General features: G+C 53.7%; 1 pseudogene; it reads left to right on the forward strand.

Annotated features, from left to right (window-relative positions):
- Positions 1-927: 927 nt before the first annotated feature.
- Positions 928-22,456, forward strand: part of LOC143696045 (uncharacterized) — a 29,447-nt pseudogene continuing 7,918 nt past the window's right edge.

Genomic DNA, 22,456 nt, shown 5'->3' on the forward strand with positions numbered 1-22,456 from the left:
TTGACAAAGTACAGAAAGGCATTATGGGAAAAAGGTATGTTAGCACAACGGCCTCCTTTAGATTTTATCTTACACCAGGTACAGCCAGGAGATTGGGTGCTCGTGAAAAGCTGGAAAGAAAACCCCTTGACTCCAAGGTGGGAAGGACCGTTCCAAGTACTCCTCACCACAGAAGCAGCCATACGAACCGCTGAAAAAGGATGGACTCATGCTAGTCGCATAAAAGGACCGGTAAAACCCCCTCACAGCTGGGAGGTTTGCAGTCTCCCGGGAGAAACCAAATTAAAGCTGAAACGAACTGATAAATGATTTGGATAATAATCTGGGTTGGAGATAACCATTATCTCCAAACCCACCTAATAGGGAATCGGGAGGCTCTTGGATATTGCAAACTCTTAGAGGACGAGTTGAGAAAGCCCTACTTTAAGTCCCCGAGATTAGAACATAAAGGGCACCCATGGGAGGGGGAAAAAGCACAAAACAAAGATATTAGGTTAAAGTGTAACTGGTTAGATTGTGACTGTCACCCCCTTGTATACTTTTCCTGTAAATTGTGTCACGAACCTTGGTGGTCTCATTGTCGGAGTGGTAGAACACCTAGGGGAATTTGCACGCCGTGCTATGAGAAAGAGAGGAGACTAACTTCTATCATTCTTAGTAGCAGAGTTGCTACGGGGGAGGTAAAGCTTGGATCTGACGAGTGGTGGGAAACCTTTTCCAAAGGGGTAAATCCTGATCGGTTCTGCTACCACCCTAACGAACCGATCCCCTTTCTCCTGGACATCCTGGAAGTGGTGTGTTGGAAGAAAGCCCCCAATTTGCGGCGTGACCTCTCATTAATAAAAGCTGATAACAGGGCCGCCAGTGCTAAAAAGTGGAAACGGGAGGTTTATCCGGCTCCTGAAGAATACCTCTGCTGCCGAGAAGATGGCAAACCCCGAGGCTCGCAGCAACCGAGTCATCGGGCGAGGCAGAGAGGTAATAACCAGTGGAGTCCGTCGGAAGCCCCGACCCCCATATGAGATGTCCAGGAAATGTTGGCCGTCCTGCCCCAGGATTGGTAACCCACCACTGGGGAAACCAAAGGTAAAATTCAACCTGAGCTCCGACAATGACAGCCCCAAATTACAAGCCTTAATTCTTTTCTGGTGCATCGTAACAAGTTCAGGGGCAGAAGGGTATTCACATCAACCCTTCAAATGGTCACTGATTAGATGGGAAGACCAGTATGTTATCCAGACCAAAATCACGTCTGGCGCACCCAGCTTTTTATGTACTTTGTGTGATTTAATACCTGTAAATCCATGTTTAAATCAGTTTGGATGTTATTTTTGTCCAAGCTCAAACCTGGGAAAAGGGTATTGTAACTATCCAGGACACTTTTACTGTGCTTATTGGGACTGTGTATCAGTAAGCTCCTTTGGGGGGAACGAGGACGGGTTTATCAGAACTGGATGGGGTCCATACGGGTGTACACAGCCCACTTCCACATATACCCAGAAAGAAGGAGGGTTAGATGGAACCTGCAATATGATTTACATTAATGTGACAAAACCACATGACCAAGTCTGGTTATTAGGGAAAATGTGGGGAGCCCAATTATGGGAACCAGGGACAGACAGAGGGGGGCACTTTATAATCCAAAAGACAACCGTGCCACACGACCCCGAACCAATTGGACCAAACCAGGCGATAGCTGGAGAACTAACGCTAGGAGAAAATAATGGAAATGAATCAGAAACAGCCCCAACCACTAGTCTTCCAGAAATGTATAAGCAAAACTTTACTGATTCGACCCGAGGACCTGAAAACCCGGGAGAAGGGGACTTGTGGAAAATATTACAGGCCACTTTCCTAGTCCTGAATGAGACCCATCCAAATCTAACTGAGGAATGTTGGCTGTGTTACACCGTAAACCCCCCGTTCTATGAAGCCATAGGGGTAACAGCAAAAAGCAGACGAGTAAATGGGACCAACCCAGCTAGGTGCCTATGGAAAAAAGAAGGAGAAGAATCGAGAGGGATAACCTTGGCAAGGGTAACGGGGAGAGGAAGATGTATAGGACGAGTACCAGTGGAAAAACGACATCTATGTCAGGTTATGGGGAATCTGAGTGACCCTAAGAAACCTGCCAGCTGGATACTGCCAGCAGCAAATACTAAATGGGTCTGTAACACTCTCGGAGTCACCCCATGTATAAATATAGACCGATTATTGAATCCAGTGACTTTTGTATTCAAGTATTGATAGTACCCAGAGTCCTTTACCACCCCGTAGAGTACGTTTATGAACAATATCAAAATATAGGACCCCACATAGTGAAACGGGAAATATTCACAACCTTCACTGTAGCAATGTTACTAGGAATAGGTGCAGCTGGGACAGGAACAGGAATAGCCTCACTCATACAGCAACACCGAGGATTCCAAGAACTAAGAGCCTCTGTAGATGAAGACCTCAGGAGGATCGAAACCTCCATCAAAGACCTCACAGAATCATTAGATTCCCTAGCAGAGGTAGCCTTACAAAATCGAAGGGAGTTAAATCTATTATTCCTGCAACAAGGAGGACTATGTGCTGCTTTAAGAGAAGAATGCTGCACATATGTAAACAAGAGCGGAATTATACGGGACTCAATGGCAAAACTAAGGGAGGGGCTAGAAAGAAGACAAAGAGAAAGGGAAGAACACCAAAGCTGCTATGAATCTTGGTTTAACTATTCTCCTTGGCTTCCAACTTTATTATCAACGATAGCGGGTCCACTACTTCTCTTACTATTGGGACTCACGTTTGGCCCTTGTATTTTTAATATATTGATTAGCATTGTAAAAGGCAGATTAGAAGCTGCTCACCTTATGCTCATACGAGCAAAATACGAAACCTTGAAGATGGATGATCCAGAAGAATCTCTGGAGCTCAGCAAAAGGGAATTAGAGCGTTTTGACGAACAAAATTGAGTATCAAAACAAAGGGGGGATTGAGATGAGGGACTACATTTTGTTCGTCGCGAAAAAGAGACCAATGTGTTACAAGAGTTGTCTGCTGACTATTTCTGTACTACTTCATGAGATATGAGCCACAAGGATACCAGGGAGGGGTTGCAGGAGCCCACACATAGTCCCACGCAGCAAATGGTACAAACAGATAACTCACAGAAATAACGACCAGGGAAAAGCTGGGGAAAGGGCAGGGGCAGATAAACACCCAGCAGGGAAACCTTTCCCGCTGACAAATGGTACAAGCAGATAACTCACAGAGATAACGACCAGGGAAAAGCTGGGGAAGGGGCAGGGGCAGATAAACAGTCTGCAAGGCAGGACATTTGCTTGCTTAAGCTTGATAGGGCACAGTTTGCAAGGCAGGACATTTGCTTCCTTAAGCTTGATAGGGCACATATTGCGTTAATCATAAGATTTTGGTAATTTTCCACAGAGAAGTCACCAAATAAGGACATAGGGTGAAGAAGACGCGGCTGAGGAAGACTCCGCAGCCTTTATCACCCACCACCAGGAGACAGAAGGATGACCCCCTAGCAACAACCAGCGCAGGCGCAGAGAACTCCGAGATAACATGGACTCCTGAAGGATGGAGAGGATAAAAGGACTGAATCAGAAACTAGTTGGGGCGGCAGTAGTGGAGCGGAGACTCCCCTGTCGCCCAGCGCTGAGCCTTTGCTTACGTAGTATAACTGCTTCAATAATTAATAAATTCTTTGATTGGAAATTACTCGTTTTGAGTCAATTTTATAACAATGGGGTGTCCAGGGGGTCCCTGTGCCCAGGAAAGGGGGTGCACGGGCCCCGGTGTTGAGGAAGGTGGTGGGTGGGGGCTGTGGAAGGCAGGAGTGGGGGTCCAGGGGGTGCTGGGGTCAAGGAAAAGCGGGGGCTGGGGTGTCTGAGAGGGGGAGGGCCGGGAAAGGGGGTGCGGGGGGGCATTGGTGCTGCATGAGGGGGTGCAGGAGGGTCCCCGTGCTGGATAAGGGGGTGCAGGGGGGGTCCCTGTGCCTGAGAACGGAGGGTTTGGGAGGGTTCCAGTCTCAGATATGGGGGTGCACGGGGGTCCTGGTGCAGTGGAATGGGGGTTCAGGGGGTCCTGGTGCTGTGTAAGGGGATGCAGTGGGGTCCCGGTGCCCAGGAATGGGGGGTTCAGGGGTGCCGGTGCCAGATAATGGCCTGGCTGGGATCTGGTGCTGGGAAAAGGGGTGCAGGGGGTCCCAGGGCCAGATAACGGGATGCACTGGGGTCCCGGTGCCCAGGAATGGGGTTCCGGGGGGTTCCATTCCCGAGTTCCGGGGTTCAAGGGGTTCTGGTGCCTGAAAATTGAGGTTCAGGGGGTCCTGGTGCCGGATAAGGGGATGTAGTGGATCCCGGTGCCCAGAAATTGGGGTTCAGGGCGGTTTCCCTGCCCGGGAATGGGGGCTCAGGGGGTTCCAGGCTGCAGATAAGGGGGTGCAGGGGTTATCGGGGCTGAGGAAAGGGGTACAGGGGGGGTCCCAGTGCCCCGAAATGAATGTTCAAGGGGGGTCTCTTGACCCCCTGGAACCCCAGGGGACCCTCCGGGATCCCCTGGAACCCCTTCCAGGAAGCGCCGGGAATGAAGAACTGGGGGGACGCCGAAATTTGGGAGATCTGGGGGTCCAAAAGCCGAGGAAAAGGGCGGGTCTGGGGTCTGGGAAGGACGAGGTGGCCGGGAATGGGCGTGCAGGGCGTCCCAGAGCACTGACGGGGGTGCGGGGGGATCCTAGGCCCGGATTAGGGGGGGCAGGGGGGTCCCAGTGCCCAAAAATTGGGGTTCAGGGGGTTCCCGTGCCGGGGAATGCGGGTTCGGGGGGAGTTTCCTTCCAGGAATTCGGGATTCAAGGGGGTCCCGGTGGCCGGGAATTGCGGTTCCGGGGGCGTTGGTGACCAGAAATGGGGATTCAGGGGGGTCCTGGGGCCACATGAGGGGGTACAGGGCGGTGCCAATGCTGGGGAAGGGGGTACAGGGGGGTCCCTGTGCCCAGAAATGGGCGCTCAAGGGGGTCCGCGTGCTCAGGAATGGGGGTTCAGGGGGGTCCCGGAGCTGAAAAAGGGTGCTGAGGGGGTCACAGGACCGAAAATGGGGGTTCAGGGGAGTCCTGGTACCCGGGAATGGAGGTTTAGGGAGTTCCCGGTGCCCAGGAATTGCGGTTCAGGGGGGTCCCGGTGAACAGAAATGGGGGTTCAGGGGATCTCGGTGCCAGATGAGGGGGTACAGGGGGGTCCCGGTGCTGGGGAAGTGGAGTGAGGGGGGGTGGCATGACCCAAAATGGGGGTTCAGGAGGGTTCCCCTGCCCGGGAATGGAGGTTTAGAGGGTTCCCCTGCCCGGGAATGGAAGATCAAGGGGGTCCCGGTGCCCGGGAATTGCGGTTCAGGGGGGTCCCGGTTTCGGGGGGTCCCACTCACCTTTGGTCTCGGCCCCCGGGTCCCCCAGGAGCCCCAGGAGCCCCCGGAGCACCCCCAGCCCCAGCGCTGGGGCCATCGCAGCCGTCCCCGATCGCGGCTGCAGAGACGCGAAAGCCAAAGTGCCCGAGGGAGCGCGGGGGGAGGGGGAAAGGGCGAATTCCAGGGAATTCACCTGGATCCCCTCCTGGCACCCCTCTGGATCCCTCGGCGATCCGTCTGGGACCCTCCAGGGCCGCGCCCTGCGGGACCCCCGGGCCGGGCTCTGCTGAACTCCCGGCCCTGCGCTCAAACTCTGCCCGGACCCCGCTGGGCTCGGCCCAAAGCCGGGCAAGCAGCGGGAGCAGCGGAGCCAATTTTTGCTGCGGGTGCGGGTCCCACCCCCGGCGGAGCAGGGCTGGGCGCTGGGACCCGATCCCTGATTCCCAATCTCCTTCTCTCTCGCTCTCTCTCTGCTGTTCTCTCCCTTTCCTTTGGGGGATCATAAATCCCAGAGCGGCCGCAGAGCCCCGTGCCCAGGCCGGGTTTCCCAGCAAAGGGAGGCTGGGGCTGAGGTGCCCCGGGCTGGCCGGGAATGGGGGCCCGGGGCTCCCTGGGCTCACGGAAATGGGGGATCCAGGGGCTGGGAGAGGAGGATACCCGGGAAAGGGGGTGCAGGGGGGTGTTGGTGCAGGATAAGGGGGTGCAGGGGGGGTCCCAGTGCCGGGAATGGGGTTGGGAGGGGGGGGTGGGCAGCAGCTGCTGGAGAGAGACTGGGACAGACTGGAATGGACTGGGACAGACTGGGAAAAGAACCCACTGGGAGCAGAACTGAGGCAGCAGAGATCACACTGGGATATACTGGGACCACACTGAGGGCTACTGGGAACATGCAGGGGACAATTGAGATTGGACTGGGAATGGTTTGGATCATCCTGGGACTGACTGGAATCATACTGGGAGTGATCAGATCTGTAATAGGGGTGAAGAAGAGAAACTGGAGTAATGCAGGGAGAAACTGGGATCATACTGGGAGCAGCTGCCCCATGCTGGGGTCATGCTGGGGTCATACTGGGATCATACTGGGACTGATGGGGTGACACTTGGAGTGACTGGCATAGTACTGGGAGTGTCTGGGAGTAACTGGGATCAAACTGGAGGTGACTGGACTTATACTGGCAGCAACTGGGACCACAGCGGGGGCAAATGGCATCGGGTAAGGTGTGACCGGGCTCATCCTGGAAGTGCCTGGGGCCACACTGGGCTCTTACTGAGAGGGACTGAGAGTGAAAGGAACCATACAGGGCATGACTGGGAGCCGCTGGGACCGTGTCGGGGGCAACTGGGATCCTACCGGGAGTGATTTGGACCATACTGGGAGTGACCGGGAGCCACCGGTGAGGCGGCGGCGGAGCTGGGAGGCGGCCGCAGCGCAGGTGGGAGCCGCGCTGGGTTGTGCGGGGGCTCGGGGCTCGCTGCGGGCCTCGGGGGCGGCAGGGGGCTCAGGCGGGTTCGTTGTGCCGTGTCCGGCCCGTGGTGCCGCTGCCGTGAGGGCGCTGCGGGAGCGGCTGCCCGCGGTCTCCTTGCGGCCGCTGCCTCGGCAGGAGCCGCTGCCGGAGCAGCGCTGGCTCGGCCCGGTTCCTGTGGCTGGCACAGGGGCGGCTGCCCCGTGCCCGGGGCTGTGCGGGGAAATTCACGTGGCCGGAGGTTTCCGTGCCCCGAGGAGACAGAGGAGTCCTGTACAAGTGACTTTATTGCTGAGCAGAGGGAGAGGCCGTGGCGCATTTGCCGTGCGCTCGCTGCCATTGTTGTAGTTCGCAGCCTCCTTTTTATCCTCATTTTCCCGGCTCATCTCCCTCTCCCTTTGCCCACTGGCTGAGGTACTTGGAAGGTTCAGACCTCCCGATCTGCCAACTGCACGTCCTCGTTAATGTGCACCCCCACTTTTGTAGAACAAAATATTCACGGCTCTGTTAAGTCTTTTTTGTTCTCGACGTTCAGGAATTTAGCGGGACTTTCTGCGAGCAGCAGTCCATGTTAATTAATAACATTTATTGAAGCTGTGGTTTCGCCCGTTACTTCCTTATCTACAAGCCCCTGGCCCCTCGCTCAGCTGCTGAATGAGCTGCACTCTCAAGGTGTGGAGCACGGTAAAAAGGTGAGAGGTGCTGTAGCACATCAGAGCAGAAGCAGCATTCGTTTAACCCATGGTCTGCCAGGGAACCACAAAACCATGTCCCATTCCCATCCTTTCCACGTTTGGACTGGTACATGAGCTGCTTTTTTGTTTCCTTTGTTATCTGTTTCACCACTTTGGCTTTGTCATCTATTTGCCAAGACCAGTTTGAGTCATTTGATTTTCCACAAACTCCTCTTTTCTCTGCTAACAGATGATCTGATCCCATCCCATGGTGAAATGTTGTGTTCCTCATTTCAGTGGATTGCTCAGCAGGAAGGTCAGGAGCTGGAGCTGTCTGGTTGGTTATTCCGAGGACAGCTTGTAATCTAATGGTGCCATTGAAATGAGAAATGGGTTCTGTGGCTCCTGATATGAATTGGTTTGGGTTCCCAGGGGCTGGTCCATGGTGTTGTAGGATTTGTTCTGCTGGCCGTTCATCTTCTCCCCATTTTTGGCCGCTCTCTCCAGCCAGGGCTGCATCAATTGACCATTTGTCTCTAATTAAATCATCAAATACTTGGATTCCCAACTGATTTCCCGGAACTTGTGGTAGCAAGAACATCTCAGTGCTCTAATCCACCCTATATAACATAGACAGTGACAGCACACGTTGGAGTGGGCAGAGGGATGATTCCCCCCCATTTATTTATAGTGAAGTTTTCCCAACATTCTCCATTTGCTGTTTCCCTGTGCAGCTTCACCCGTTTCTCTTGCAGGGTCAGATATCCTCACCCCGGGCTCTGCCTTGAGCTGTGCAAATTCCATCAGTGCAAGCAGGCAGAGCTCGGGGTGAGGGGCAGGGGGAACCAGCCCAATTCCTGCCCCAGGCAAGAGACCCAGGTACATTGGCCAGGCTTTGCCCGGCAGGGTTCATTTGCATTCCTAAAGCTCCTCTCCTGGCTGACTAGAACCAAAGCTTCTCTTCCAGGGCTGCCATCTGGTGAGTCACATGTGGCCCCCCGGAATCTGCTTTTTTAAAAAAAAGTATTAACTATTTAAGAGTTAAAAGTATCACGGTTAAAGCTCTTCAATTTTGCAAAATGCAACATAAAGGCGAACATGGAAAAACCCTGACCAAAAATTGATTCTCACCCTTCTGTCCCAAACCTACCTGACAATATAAAGTAGGATTATTATAAAAAAGGTTTCTCATGTTGTAATCTTATCACTGAAACTGTAGGGAAAACAAAAACTCTCCAAGAATCTCTTTCGTGTGAGAGAGTCAAGGCATTACTTGGTTCTGGCCAGGATGGGCAACAGAAATCATTTCATCCACACATAGCCCGGCTGTGCAGAAAAAATCATTCCATGACATGTCAGTTTTACCCGATTTTTCCTAAACTTTACGTAGTCTGAACCAATCTAAATCCACTGCTTTAATATTCATTGCTTCCAAGTCGTGTAAGTTTTTAGTGTTTGGTTTCCTATTAGACTCGGATTTCTTCCCCTCTGCTGTGAATTCCGCCCACACTCCTGGATTTCCTTCTCAGCCTTTTCCAGACCAGGTGTCTCCAGCTGTGCGGGGGCAGTGTCTGGGGTAGCTGTTGGTTGCTGTTTGCTGCGGGGCGTTGATGTTTTGTTGCTGGTCGTTATCTCTGTGGGTGTCTTTTGGGCGATTCCCAGTCTGTTCGGATGTTAAACTCGTCTCCATTGAGTGGTGGAGATGAGTTTAACATCCGAACAGACTGGGAACCCCTTAAATAAAACCTTTAAAATTTCTTTCCCAAAGGAAAACCTTTGAGTAGAGAAACCTTTCAGAGCAGAGAAATAAGATTTAAAAGAAGCAGGATGGGTACATTTTGCAGCAGTGCAGTCGCAGGCAGCCCAGAGTGTGGGTGTGAGTGAGCCCCAGGGTGGAATTGTGCCGCGGTGCTCCCCAGCAGCTGTGGCAGTGCAGGCCCAGCCAGCGCTGGAGCTGCAGCAGCGGCAGCGAGGCTTGGCCGCAGTGGCTGGAGGTGCCAGGGGAGGGTGGCCAGGATTCCCGAGGGTTTGAGCAGAGGATCTGTGGGCAGGCCCAGGGGCTTGGCCCGCTGTGGAGCCCTGGCTGCTGCTGCGTTGCCTTCAGGGCAGGCTCAGGGGCGGCTCCCATGGTCCTGCTGCAGGCGGGAAGTGCAAATCTCCGGGGCTTCAGAGCCCCTGAGGCCAGGCTGAGGGGTCCCCCCGTGCTCAGCTGTGCTGGCGGCTGTTTCTGGCCTCAGGGACACTTGGCGTGGGCCCCTTGGCCACCAGTGGTGCTGCTTTGCACTCCTTAGGCAGGAGCCGATGGCCTGGCTGGGTGTTGGCAACAGCAAAGTCCCAGGGCAGGCTCTGTGCCAGCCCAGCTTCCTGCGGGAGAGATTCCACAGGAGACAGGATTCTGGCTACAGCCTGCCTTAAATTTACATCCCTTATTTCCACCCTGCACTAGGTGGAGAATTGCCCAGGTAAGGAATTCCAGACATGAATTCCAAGGGAGATAATTGAATATCTGCCTTGGGTCTGGCTCTTTTTCTTGCCAAGGCCAATGGCAAAAGCTGTACCCATGGCATCTTGGTTTCCATCTCCAGCTTCCAAAGGTGTTTCTTTATTTCCCCATTCATTCTTTCTACCCAACCCGAGCTCTGGGCTTGCCAGGGGTTATGGAGGTCCCATTGTATTCCTAAAGCTGCCATAACCCCCTGAAGGGTCTTTCCTGTAAAATGAGTTCCCCATCTGAATCTATTGCTTCCACAATCCATTATCTTTGAATTATTTGTTTTAGCAATAGGTTAATAAGTGATCCAGTGCTTGCTGAAGCAGTCAGAATTGCTTTTGCCCCCCCTGTTAGGTGCCATGGTGTCAGCAGAAGATTTTGAAGCCTTCCTGCTCAGGGCATTTCAGTGCCAGGCTCTTACAAGCACCCACAGCTCCGCGGGTTGAGCTGAGCATGGGCCGGTGACCTGCGCTTTGTCTGATTCCCCTTCCTTAATAACAGCCTGTCTTGTAGCTCTTTTCCCTTCTGCTGCCCTTGCAGAGCCATCCACAAACACATTGTCTCCCTCAGGCCAGGGAATGTCCCATCAATCTCTCCCAGCCTGGCTCGGGAGCTCTGTCCCTTGAGTGCAGTCCTGGGTTCCTTGCCAGCCCCTCTCCAGGCTGTTCAAACAGGAGGCTGGGTTAAACCCTTGCCCTGTCCTCAGTTCTGAATCCTCCTGTGCCACTGAACAAGTTTCATACTGTAATCACCGAGCCCTGCTCATCCATTTAGAGGCTCTTTTGGTTGTCAAAGCTTTAACTTGATGCCAGACTTGAACTCTAGGAGATCCTCCTGTTGTCATCAGTTTTCAGCCTCTGCTCCCACGGAAGCTGTGGCTGCACAATTCTGCAGACAATGAGGCTGCTCTCTGGCCACTGGGTTAAACATTTTAGCACAAGAATTCCTTTGGCAAGACCCTGTTTAACGTCCACCTATAATTCAAATTCTTTTTCCCTGTCTGGAAGGCCCAGGCCACTCGCCTCAGTTAATCTTAATTTTAACACTTGAAAATTCTGTGTTTCCTCCTTGTGTCCATCCCTCCAGTTTGTTGACTGGCAAGATAGGAGTGTTGTAGGGAGACATCCTTGGCTCCAAAAGCCCTGCCTTTAACAGGGACTCAATACCAGGCTGTGAGCCCTTCCTTCCCTCTCTTGGAACAGGGTTGCTTTAATTTGTAGAGGCTCCATATCTAATTTTCTGTATTTCCCTGGGGCTGCCCACACTTCTGGGTTCACTTCAGCATAGGCCTTGTCAGACTTTTGACACAGAGGTACAACAGAACTAGCCTCTGTATCCCTTTTTACAGTATTAAAATCCAGCTCTCAAACTCCTTCCTAGTTAATTACAATCACAGGAGGAAGAAAAAGAAATTCATTTATTTCAAACCTATCCCCCACAGCTTCTAATAGTGGTTGAACAAATCATACCTGCTCATCTTTCCCGCTCATTCCCTTAAAAATTAAAATATTCCTGTACTATTTTCCCCTTTAGGTCTAAGATTCAGAGCAGATTGAGAGGCCCCTGTGTCCATCAGGAAATGCCTCCTCTCAATGCAGACCCACCTGAATGTTCTCAAGGGCTCCAGTGTGGAGGGTCCCTGGTGTGATGGGAGCTGTGACAGCCCTGCCAATCCATGTCCATCACGGGCTGGACTTGCTGGTCCTGAGGGTGCTGCTGTCTCTGCTTGCAGTGTCCTTGTGCCCTGCAGCCGGAGCCCTGATTCCTTGCCAGGGGCTGTTTGGGTGGGCTGTGCCCTGCCGAGGAGGGCAATGCCTCTGCCGGGTGCTTGTGGCCGAGCCGTGCCCTGGGTGCTGGGGCCCCCTTGGGCCCTGGGGCTGATCCCTCAGGGGCTGTAGGAGCTCTGCCCTGGCCTTTGCCTTCAGCTTGGCCTTTTGCTGCTCCCTTCTTGCATTCACCTGCTGGGCCTTTGTGCCCAAGTGCTGCAGGGCCTTCTTCTGCCCCTCCTGCAGCCCCCCTCAGTGCCTGTGGGTGCTTGTCTTGCTTTACAAGACAGGTGTCTGCTTGGGAAGGCAGAAAAAGCCTCTCTTGGAATGGAGAATGCAAACCCCCTCTTAATTTTTAGGATAGTGAAATCAAGGGGCTCTCAGGCAAAGATATGGGATTAGGAATAACGGTTCTTTACTAGTGTGTATAATATAATGATAGTAGTGTGTATAAACAGCTCCGGCAGTGCCAACAAACAGAGCCCGGAGCCGGTCCCGGCCTTTCGGCTGCGGCGCTTTCCCCTTGGGTGCAGTTCCGGGCACGGCCGGCAGGGGCGCCGGTGGCTCCCGCGGGGCGGGGCAGCGCATCCCTGCCATGGGAACCTCTCTTAACGGCAATAGAGCAATCCCTTCATCTAACTCTTTCACTTTTTTACCTTCTGTAGCCTTTCTCCCGTGTTTTGGGAAAGAATTTGGAGAGGGCTGCCTTTTAACTGAGCTCCTCGTGTTTCGATAAGGTGCTTCCTGTAGAGAGAGGGATTTTCCCTGAACAGCCGGAGCTGTGGTTACCAAGGGGCCGTAACTCAGAGCAGGAGGGGTCAGGGGAGGATATCCCGCCGAGGCTCGGTCGGAGTGTGGGCAGGGTCTGCTGCCGGAATCGCCAGAGGGGGATCTTCACGTGGAGGCCGAGCCGGAGCGTGGGCAGCCCCCACATGGCTTCTGGCGGCTGATCCGGCAGCTCCCGGCAGAGAAAAGGCAGGTGGGAGACCCCGGCAGCAGCAGCGGCGCTGCCCAGCGCAGCTGGCACGGGCAGGGCAGCCGGGGATGGGATGGCTGGGACCCGCCCTCGGTGCGGTCGGCGCGGTGACCTCGGCCCACGCGGCAGGACAGAGCAACCCCATCTTGCCCAGCATGGCCGGCAGAGCGGCCGCGGGCCGGGCAGTGGGGCCAGGGCACACAAATTCACCGCCAGCGCCGGGGCAGGTGGAGCTGCCCTGGGCAGTGAGCCCGCACCTGGGATGGAAACCGGGGCAGGCGGAGCTGAGGCGGGCAGCGAGCCGGGACCCGGGACAGGCGCCTCGGCCGCCAACGCAGGGGGCAAGAGCTGCAGAGGATCCCACTCTCTTTCTGACTTTTCCTCTTGTTCCCCTCCCTTTCATTTCCCCTTTTTATTTTCTTGGTTTTTTCCTCGGGTGTTTCTGATACTTCAAAGATTTTTATTCTCCTAAAATCTCCTGTCTAACATATGGCATCTTCTCTTTCTTCTAGATTAAATGGGTTTTTTTCCAAATAAATCCAGAAGCTAACAAATCTAAACTTCTGCTTGGATATTTTGAAATGGTCGACGAGCTAACTCATGACCTCCTAATGTTGTTTTTCTCATCACCTTTTTATTTATCCTTTGGCAAATTAAGCATCTTTCAGTGACTTGCTTTGCTACACCAAAAATCCCAGTGCACCCAAACTTCCTTAAAAAATGATCACACAAAGCTTGAGTACGCCAGTGGGGTTTCTGATGCACGTCTTCTAATCTTTTCCTAGTAAGCACATTTTATTAAGTAATTGTCTTCCATGTAGAAGTTTCTATTACCCTGATTTATCTTGTTCATTTCCTGTCTTGTTTAATTCTTTTTTCTCGGCTTCCCTAAACTTTGGAATTTCCAGTTTTTCCTCGTTTGGAGTTAATATTAACATAACTCTTTCAGCTCCATTTTCTGCTGCATCCTTAGCTTTGTGATGTGCCCCCAGTTTGCCCAGTTTGCCTCTCCTTTGGCCCGGGCCGGGTTCCCCCCGCCCGCAGCGGCTGGGAGCAGCCGAGAGCCCCGCGCTGCCCATGCCGACCTGGCCCGGCTCCATGGCCGCTGCTGCCGCGGGCTGCGAGGGCTGCGGGAACGGGGCACCGAGGGTGTGGCTGCTGCTGGGGGAGGAGGAGGAGGGAGGGAAGGGCAGGGATGGAGGGGGAGGAGGAGGCGGGGTAAGGGGGGAGGAGGGGGAGAAGGAATGGAAGGGGCGGGATGGAAAAGGAGCAGGAGGTGGGGATAACACAGAGGAGGAGGAGGAGGGGGGATGGAAGAGGAGGAGCGGGAGGAGAAAGAGCAGTGAAGGAGGCGGGGTTAGAGGGCAGGAGGAGAAGGAGGCGGAGATGAGACAGAGGAGGAGCGGGAGGAAGAGGAAGAGGAGGGACAAAGGCGGATCAAGGCTGAGCTGCGGGAGCCACGCAGTCTCGATCCCTGCCTGAATTCGCAGCCCCCACCTGGGGGATCATCGCCCCCCCCCCCCATGGCTCCGGTGAGCGGGGAGGGGGAGCCCGGCCCGGATATCCCGGGGGGTCCCTGGGTTGGGTTTTTGGGGGGATGTTTGGAGAATGAAGAAGTCCAAGGCTGAGCGGAAAAGGCCCCTCGGGGGGACCTCGGGGGGTGTTGGTGGTGGCTGCGGGCAGAGGCAGCCTGGAGGAGCAGAGCCCTGTGTGCCCCAGGAGGCCAAAGTGGGGAGGCCAGAGAGGGGGGAGCGCCGCCATTGGCGGGAGCCTCAAGAGCCTGGAGAGGGGCAGGGGGGACTCCTTGGAGCCGCTGCAGCGCAGAGCAGAGAATGAGGGGAGAAGGGAGCCCGGGAGCCCAAACAGCCCCGGCATCCCGAAATGGGGAGAGCCAAGAGGGGGCAGTGCGTCCCCAGAGACGGCCCTGGGGGGATCTCGTTGCCCTTGCCTGTGGCACGGAGGCAAATCCCATGCTGTCCTTGTCCTTCCTCGCCCAGAGCAGGAGCTGAGCATGGAAAGCAGGGAGGACAAATGCCCGCGGCAGAACCTGGTGGCAGAGGCCGTTTTGAGCGGCTCCACGGCGCAGGAAGCCAACGGGGAGGAAAAGGCCCGGAGATGCCGCACGAGGAGGGGCTGCAAACGGAGATGGCGGGGATGTGAGGGGGAAAGAGCCAGCCTGGGCTGGGAAGGCGGCCGGAGATGAAGCCAGAGCTCGGAGCTGGTGCTCCATGAGCAGCTCCATGATGGGGAGAAGCCCCACACGTGCGTGGAGTGTGGGAAGAGCTTCAGGTGGAGCTCCCACCTGATCAGCCACCAGAGGATCCACACTGGGGAGAGGCCCTACGAGTGTGATAAATGCAGGAAGAGGTTTCAGACCAGCTCCGATCTCCTCCGGCACTATCAGAGTCACACAGAGGAGAGGCCCTTCCAATGCCCCGACTGCAGGGAGGGATTCAAGTACAACTGCCACCTCGTCACCCATCGGCGCATCCACACGGGGGAGAGGCCCTACGAGTGTCCCCAGTGTGGGAAGAGCTTCTCCAGGAGCTCTACCTTGACCCAACACCAACAGAGGCACCGGTAAGGGAAGCCCTGCGAGTGCCCCGAGTGCGGGAAGAGCTTCGTGCGCTGCTGCAGCTCCATCCCCCACTGGAGGAGGCACTTTGGGCACAGCCCTGGTCACTCACATTCCCTGTGATACATGTTGGGAACACACCTGGCTGCTTCTCCTTTTGGTTTGGCCTTAATTTTCCTCTGCTTCATCTTCATCCTTTAAAAACACCCAAAACTGGGTTAAATGAAGGAAATTAATCGAATATATCTGATGTTCCATAATTTCTCAGTTGTTTTAGAGCCAATTTAGGATTTGGGGACACATTCTGCGTGGAGTGCTGCTGTTGCTAAGAGGCAGGAGTTTGATCTCACCCTTCTTGTGTTGCTAAGAACTCTTCCCCTGACCCAAACCCCAACTCCACCCTTGGGATACCCTATAAAAACCCCACGGTCGTGCCCTTGCCCTGTCTTTGGGGGGTAAGAAATGGATTCCCAAAGGATCAGCCCTTTTCCCACTGGATTCCAAAGAATCAGCCCTTTTCCCACTGGATTCCAAAGGATAATCCTCATTCTCCACTTAATTCCTAGAGGATCAAGCTTTTCCCACTGGATTCCCACTGGATCAGCCCTTTTCCCATTTGATTTCCATTGGAGCAGCCTTTTCCCTCTGCATTTCCAGAGGATCAAACTTTTCCCACTGGATTCCCACTGGATCAGCTTTTGTTACTGGATTCCCATTGGATCAGCCTTTTCCCACTGGATTCCCAGAGGATCAGCCTTTTCCCACTTGAATCCCAGAGGATCAACTTTTTCCACTGGATTCCCAGACTATTCTGACTCTCTCACTGTTTTTGTTTGTTTGTGCATTTGCATTTTTAATTTTTCCTAATAAAGAACTGTTATTTCTACTCTCATATCTTTGCCTGAGAGCCCCTTCATTTCAAAATTAATTATCATTTTTATAGGGTTTTGTTTTTGTTTTTTGTTTGTTTGTTTGTTTGTTTTGTTTTGGGGTTTTTTGTTTGTTTTGTTTTTCTTTTTTTGGTTTTTTTTTCAGAGGGAGTGGGATTTACATTTTCCATTCCAGGGGACGCTCCTGAAATGGGGAGACACCCCCAAGGAGGTGCTGTGTAAAATCGTTCCTGGAATATGTAAATTATTTTATGGATTTGCATAAGGGTCTATGAATATGCAACAGGCTGATGTAATTAAAACCAGAATAATTAAGGGGTGTCCCCGAAAATAACTGGGGGGTCTTGGTGGCCATAATAACCTTTGCTCAATGGTCCTTGTCTCCCATTACATCAGCGTGTTGCCTATTCATAGATATTTTTGCATATCCTTAAACTACTTTACATATTCCAGGAACAAAATTGGCTTCATCCTGTTTGGGGATCCCACCCCCCTCCCAGCTCAATTTGGGGTGTCCCATTCCCCTCCCAGTTCAATTTTGGGGGTCCCATCCCTCTCCCAGTTCAATTTTGGGGGTCCCACCCCCCTCCCAGCTCAATTTGGGGGTCCCATTCCCCTCCCAGTTCAATTTTGGGGTCCCACCCCCCTCTTTTCCACTCTCTCCCTCCGCTTTCTGATCATTCCCCCAGTCCCCTCCCCCGTGTTTGGTTTTGGGGGTTCCTGGCACCTCCTGCTCCGTTTTGGGGTCCCGACCCCGTTTTGGATTAATTTGGGGTCCCCACCCCATCCCCAGGGTCACCTTCCCCCCCCATTTCCGTTCTTGGCAACTGATGAGTCATCAGCGCAAACGCTCTGATTGGCTGGAAATTCCCCCATGCGATCTCTGATTGGTTAGGCCTATGAGAGGTGGTCTCTGCCTGGCAGCTGATGAGTCAGAGTCGGACCGGGCGCTGATCGGCTGAGAATCGCTGAGCGGGGCCATTGCCCTGAGCTTCTGCCGGGTATCTCTGTCGTCATCACTGCCGCGCGTTCTGATTGGCCAGAATATGTTTTGGGGTGGGGATGGGAGGAACTGGGGTTATTTGGGGTTTATTTGGGTTTATTTAGGGATTATTTTGGGTTTATTTGAGGGGTTTTTTTGTTGTTTTGGGGGATGTTTTGGGGAGTTTATTTGGGGTTCTTTTGGTTTAATTCAGTTTATTTGGGGTTTTATAGAGTTATTTGGGTTTATTTGGATTTTTTTTTTTAGATTTCTTTGGTGTTTATTAAGATGTACTTGGAATTAGTTGAGTTTATTTAAGAATTATTTGGGATTTATTTGGGCTATTAATGGAATTTTTGGGGGTTTTCTTGTGTTTAAATTGGTTTATTTGTGCTTAATTTGTGGTTTTTTTAGGTTATTTGGGTTTTTTGTGTTTTGTTTTTGTTTTTAATTTCTTTTGTTTGGGGTTCTTTCAGTTTATTTTTGTTTATTTGAGTTATTTGGGTTTATTTGGATTAATTTGGTTTGGTTTTTTTGTTTATATGGAATTATTTGGGGTTTCTTTGGGGTTATTTGGGTTTATGTTGGTATATTTGGGGTTTATTTAGGTGTACTTGGAGTCATTTGGAAGTATTTGGATTTGTTTGGGGTTATTAGCATTTTTTAGGTAGTGTTTTTGGTTTTGGGTGGTTTTGGCGTTTATTTAGGGATATTTGGGTTATTTGTGGTCAGAAAATCCAGAAATGTTTCTCCTCTAACAAACGGGAATTTTTCCCAAAACATCCAGAATTTTTCCCCAAAAACCAGGAAATATTCCCTTAAAAATCTCGGACTTTTCCCAGCCAATAGCGGCACGTCCCACTCCAAATCATCCAATCATCGCACTTCATCTCCCAAATTACCCAATCACGGCGCCCCCTTCCCCAAACAAACCAATCACCGCACGCCTCCCCTCAGCAACGCCCGTCTCCCTTGTCTGGATCTAACCAATCACCGCGCGCCTCCCATAGCAACTCCCTCCTCCCTCGCCCTGAACCAAACAATCACCGCGCGGCTCCCCTCAGCAACACCCGCCTTTGCCTTGCCTGGAACCAACCAATCACCGCGCGTCTCCGCTCAGCAACCCCCGCCTATTCAACCAATCACCGCGCGTCTCCGCTCAGCAACCCGCCTCCCTTGAGCCTTTCATGTCAATCACCGCGCTCTAAATCAAACCAACCAATCACCATGCCCCTCCCCTCAGCAACTCCCGCCTCCCTCCTACCCAATACAACCAATCACCGGGCGTGTACCCTCAGCAACTCCCGCCTTCCCCGCGGCGCTCCAGCCAATCAGAGCCGAGCCTGAAGCGGCGCCCCCTGACCCTGGGCCGGGCAGGAGCGGGCGCCTCCTCCCCCCTCGCCGCCCCCTCCCCTCCCGCCACCCCCGGGAGCCCCTCAGGGACCCCCGGAACCCCCTCAGGGACCCCGGGAGCCGCCCCGGGCTCGGGCGGGTCCTGCGGGAGGCGCTGGAGAGAGCGGGGGAGGCGCTGGGAGAGGACGGGGGGCTCCGGGAGCTGCTGAGGAGGCGCAGGGACAGGTGAGGGGTCCTGGAGGGATCGTGAGAGGAATTTGGGGAGGGGTCTTGAGGAGGTTTGGGGGGGTACTTGGGGAGGGTCTGGGGGGAACTTGATGGGGTTTTGGCGGAGTCTGGGGCTGCTGGGGGGGCTTTGGGGGGGAATTTGGGGAGGAGTCCTCGGGGGGTGTCACAATCCGTCCTCATGGACGGGTTTTGTGATGGTTCATGGATTTGATCTCCGGGTGCAAAAAGAACCGACACAGTACAAGGGGGTTTGCAATGATAATCAAAACAAACTCACCTTTATTGAATGACCACAGCAAAATGCGATAGAGGGATTAAGGGAGAGAAAAATAGGAAGAGAGAGACAAAAGAGAGAGAGAAAGAAAGAGGTGGATAGAGCTCCCAAACGTAGAGACAAAGTCCTTTGGTCCAGTCCAGTCGAGGATCCGCCTGTTACATCGGAGAGATCTCGAAGTCTCTGGCTAACTCAGAAGTTTTTATTATGATAACTCTATTGGAAATTGCCGGGCGGGCATGGGAAACAGATACAATAAGGAATAGATGTAACAGGTAGTCCATGCTCTCAGCAGTAAGCGAGAGCCATTGTCCTCTTGGTCCAGCGGTCACAACCTGCAGGCAAACATCTCGCTTTGGTCAGCTTGCCTCCCCCACACGCCTGCCCCAGGCTGGGGGTTTCAGTCCCAGTCCTTGGGAGGAGCAGAGGGGCCTTTTCACACGGGGGTTCCATGTCTCAGTCCTTGATGGAGAGGCTTCTCACATCTCCGTCTGTCTGTCACGGCGGTTGCAAACGAGTGAGAGGGGTCTTCTGCAGGAGAGCACCCAGAACTCAGGAGAAATCCAGCCAGGCCGAGAGGTGGGACAGCTCCCAAGGCTCTTGTTGCAAAAAAGGCACAGTGCCCCCTTCTTAGCATACAGCAAACAACACCTGTGGAAACAAATAACACTGTGCTTTCAGGTCTCAGGGCCTTTGGCCTGTCACTTTCTCCTTCAGAGCCAGAGATTCTAGACAGGGGGGTCTTCTCTTCAGTGGTCCCTCAATGACAATTGTGAGGCAGATGAGGGAAAATTCGGACACACTCTCACACATGGTGGTGCTCAGAGACCACTGTGACATCAGAGAGCCCCACCATGACTGAGGGTGTATATAAGGGGCGCAGAGCCCTGGGGTGCCCAGTCCCATGAGAGCTACTCTCGTAGAAGGAAGCAGCTCCTGGGATCTGTCCGTGCTACAGGAGCTCAGAGATGGAAGAGAGCAAGACAAAGCTCAACTCCTTCCAGTCACCCAGGCCCCTGCCCAGCTGGGGGCAAGACCAGGCCCTCAGCGGGCACTTGGTGGGGGCAGTGGGTGCCTCAGCCTGGCCACGGTCAGACACTGAGGAGGAGGAGGAGGAGAGAACCTTTGTCATCATGGAGGAAGAGAAGAAACCTGACACAGATGACAACTGGGGAGATGTTGGGGCCTGAGAGCTTGGCCTGAGGGAAGAGGCCACAAGCTGTGAATTCTCCCAGTCGGTGCCAGCAGTGGCAGCGAAGGAAGCGTCCCCACGCAGAGCAAGGAGTGCCCACGAGCTGCACCAGTGGAAGGTGGCTGTGAGAGTGCTGTGGGGAGATGGGGCACAGCAACAGCCCTGCCAGTGGCAACAAAGGGCAACAGTCCAGGAGCTGCCCCCAATGGAAAAGGAGGTGACTGAGCCAGAGCTGAGCCAGCGAGGGCAAGGAAGCGTGAACAGCCGGGAGAAGCAGGCACCTTCTCCTGCCCCCAGGGAGGAGGTGCCATCAGCAGGGACACAGAGCCCAGTCCCTGCTCCAGACAGCCCCTGCTGCCCCCCAGCCCCTCACCCAGCCCACTGGGAGCCCAAAGCCCCAGTGAGCAGCTGGAAGAGGCAGAGCAGGGCCCAGTGCTGGCAGAGAAGGAGAATGAGGAGGGCAATGATGAAGACTGGGAATCCTACAGCCAGACTGAGCTGTCCCCAGAGTGCCAAGGTGAGGCAGAGCCAGAGCTGTCCCATGGAGAGTTCAGCAGCTCCCAAGACCTCTCCAGCTGGGAAGACTGCAGCGAACCAGAGCTCAGAGAGCTCCTAGATGTTTCCACGGAGGAGGACAGCAGCAGCACAGACCTGCCACAGGACTGCTGTGAAGGTAACAGCCTCTTCAGCTTCGGGCCCACTCCCTTGCTGTGGGAGGAGGAGGAGGACGACGACTGGGATGAAGTCAGCGTCCTGGAGCTGTATGAAGGCGACGGCAGGGCCCAAGGGTTGGCAGACCTGGCAGCAGATGGGCTGCCACTGCCCGTCCCTCAGCAGGTCTGGGTTGAGGGGCAGGCAGCGGAGTCCCTGTGTGCCTCGCTTCCCTCGCTGTGCAGCGAAGGCTCCATGGGCCAGCAGGGGCCCGAGGCAGGGCCCCAGAGTGCGGGGCCTGCCCCGCAGAGCCCTGGCGGTGCCTCAGCTGGCCAGCCGGGAGCGCAGGCCCGTGGGCAGCAGCGGCTGCCCCCAGCAAACGGCCCGGCCGCCTCAGGCGGGCGCTGCGGGCGCCGCGGGCGCTGCTCCGCTGGCCCTGCCTGGCGCGGCAGCTGCAGGAGCAGCGCCCGTGGCCCTGCCCAGCCCGGGCCGGCCGATGGCGGCTGCTCCCTGCGCGGGGCCCCAGGGAGCCACACGGGCGGCCTCGGCCTGGACACGGCCCCGCAGCCTCGGCTGCCCCGGCCAGCCTGGAGCATCTCCCCAGCACCCGCAGGCACTGCTGGGGCCAGCCCTAAACAGCACGCGTGGCACACGATTGGTGCCAGAGCGCTCAGCAGGGAATCCCAGAGTCATCGGGGTGGGAAGAGACCCTGACGCTCACCCGGTGCCTCCGGGACCCTGGCAGCACCATCACCACCGCAAAACCACGTCCCCAGGGGCCACATCCGCACAACTCCTCAACGCCTCAGAGACAGCGACTCCACCACCTCCCTGGGCAACTTCTTCCAACGCCTCACCCCTCTGTCAGAGAAAAATTCCTTCTGATATTGAATCCGAACCTCCCCTGGTGCCATCAAGGCCATTTCCTCTCATCTTGAAAGGATTCCGCGCTGCTCCTTTGGGATTATATCCCTGAAGAATGTGCACAGATGGGAGCTGTTGCTCCATGGATGTGACTGCAGGACTCTGACTCAGACCATTCTTTCAAAACAAATTAAAGTTGAGTTTAAGAAATAGGAGTAGTAAAAAAAAAAAAAAAAGAAAAAAACTTACACAAAAAGTATTTTCAAAAAATTAAGAAAAAAGAATAGGAATAAGAAGATTAAGAAGAAATAGTAGTAGTAAATTTAGTAAGAATAATAAGAATGAGAATAGGAATGAGAAGATGAAGAGGAAGATGAAAAACTAGTAATTAATATAAGAATATTAAAAAAATAAGAATGACATAGTAAGTAAGCATTACAAGTGAATAAGATTAATTAGAACGAGAAGAAGAAGAATATTTTAAAGAAGAAGAAAGAATAGTAGTAGCAATTAAGAAGAAGAAGAAGAAGAGGAAAAAGGGGAAGAGAAAGAAGAAGAGAAAGAAGAAGAAATAATAATAAGAAGAAGAATATTAAATCAAAATGCACATCTACACATCTTCTAGAATCCCAGAATGCAGGAAAGAACCTTAAAAAGTATCTACTTCCAACTGA

This window comes from Agelaius phoeniceus, chromosome 28, assembly GCF_051311805.1.
Source record: "Agelaius phoeniceus isolate bAgePho1 chromosome 28, bAgePho1.hap1, whole genome shotgun sequence".
NCBI lineage: Eukaryota > Metazoa > Chordata > Aves > Passeriformes > Icteridae > Agelaius > Agelaius phoeniceus.